Genomic DNA, 1,827 nt, shown 5'->3' on the forward strand with positions numbered 1-1,827 from the left:
ATATCATAATCCAGAAAAAAAAAAAACTTAAGTATATCCGAGGTCTTTCCTTTTATTATATATATATATATATATATTTGTATGCTGCACGTAAAAGCTTTGTGTTAAAACTTTAATAACCGAAAACAAATAACACTGGTTTAACGTCAAAACTGCTCAATCAGCTTTTCAAAAACCATATTTCTAAATTATTTATGCATTAAATGCCTGTGTCTTCAATTTAGTTGGTTACAGGGTCCCTCATAATATAAAACCACCACAAAAATATGTAATTAATATTAATTCCATTAACTTCTACTGTGATCTAGGTGTTTAACATAGAAAATGAGTAGGCTTACCCTTTTTTTTTCGGTCAGTTGTTTACAATTGTTATGTAAGATTACTTAACATGACAGTATGTGAATCCTACTGATAGCAAACAATAAAAAATGTAACTGAAGTTTAAAACACTTTTTCACAGGTTTACTCAAGAAATTGCTATATAAAAAAAGTTTGCTTTATCCATAGAAGTTTATATTTTATCAAATAATATTCTTGCTGAAATTTATTTTAAGTTAGGTATTAAGCAATAAAAATGACATCATGTTGTATGAATTAAAAACATTTTACTTGGTGCTACAACAATTGCTGCACAGCATAGAAATTTCAAACAAGTATATGCAAATCTAGAGAAATATTAAAATGAAAAGTCAAACTATAATTGTAGATGAAATAAAAGTAATCCATCATAGAACAGACTTTTTTTCATTGATGTAATAGTTTACTTTTGATCTAGACGATGTCATGGTTATCTTATTTCTTATAAAATATCCTGGTTAAAACTAAACTGACACTTCTAATGATGGGAAACCAGAGTTGGTGAAACATAACAGATCAATTAAAATGTTTTTAATTCATGCAACATGAAGTGGCTTTTTGTTTATGTGTTACTGAAGTATTGAATAAACAGAAATTCCAGTATCAGTAACAGAAATCTTTTAGATGTTCTGATGTGAGAGATACAAGTCTAAATAAGATATTTAAATGATTGAAGATATTTATTGATAATCTCAAATTTTAATTTTGATTAACGAATCAAGAGATATCATGGGTATCACATGCATGTATGGGTAAATTTATATCCACTATGTTTCAAAGGTATGAATCAAATTTTTTCTAATATTAGTTTGTAATATTTTAACTCTATTTGATTATTGTTACAATTTGAAATTTATATTTTGAGATCAGAGATCATGTAAAATTAATTAAATTGAATTAGAATGTTTTTAAAAAAATGAGAAAAATATTTTTTTTTGTATCTACAGACTATGGACAAAATCAATTTTTTTATTTATTTATTTATCAAGAAGGGTTTTACAATTTTCTTTATCTCCAAAAAAATGTTCTTGCTTAAAATCGAAGTTTCTGGAAAAACCACCTGCTCTTCCCTGTCTTGTACCTAAGAAAAATGTTAAAATGGATTGCTATGAAAACATTATTAATAAAAATAAGAAATTACATTGGTTTGAGCAATAGCACACACTATAACTGACTAGATTTCTTTAATCCTAAAAGAAATTATAAAATTTTACAATGTAAAAAAAGAAAAGATAATCAAACATTACAAGATAAAATACAGTAAATCCCCTGCTGAACAAAGCACAAGTGTATATAAAAAACAGTAGTTAGGTGCCTGTAAATGTAAGCAAATAAAAAAATAATTGCTTTAACTATTTACTTTTAAAGCAGTCAGTCATGGAAATAGTTTCTTAATGGTTATTAACCCTCTGGATATGAGCAGGTCAAAGTGTACAAGTCACAACCTTATTATAGAGTTATGTTTAAAAT

Source organism: Limulus polyphemus, unplaced genomic scaffold (assembly GCF_000517525.1).
Source record: "Limulus polyphemus unplaced genomic scaffold, Limulus_polyphemus-2.1.2 Scaffold405, whole genome shotgun sequence".
NCBI classification, from domain to species: Eukaryota; Metazoa; Arthropoda; class Merostomata; order Xiphosura; family Limulidae; genus Limulus; species Limulus polyphemus.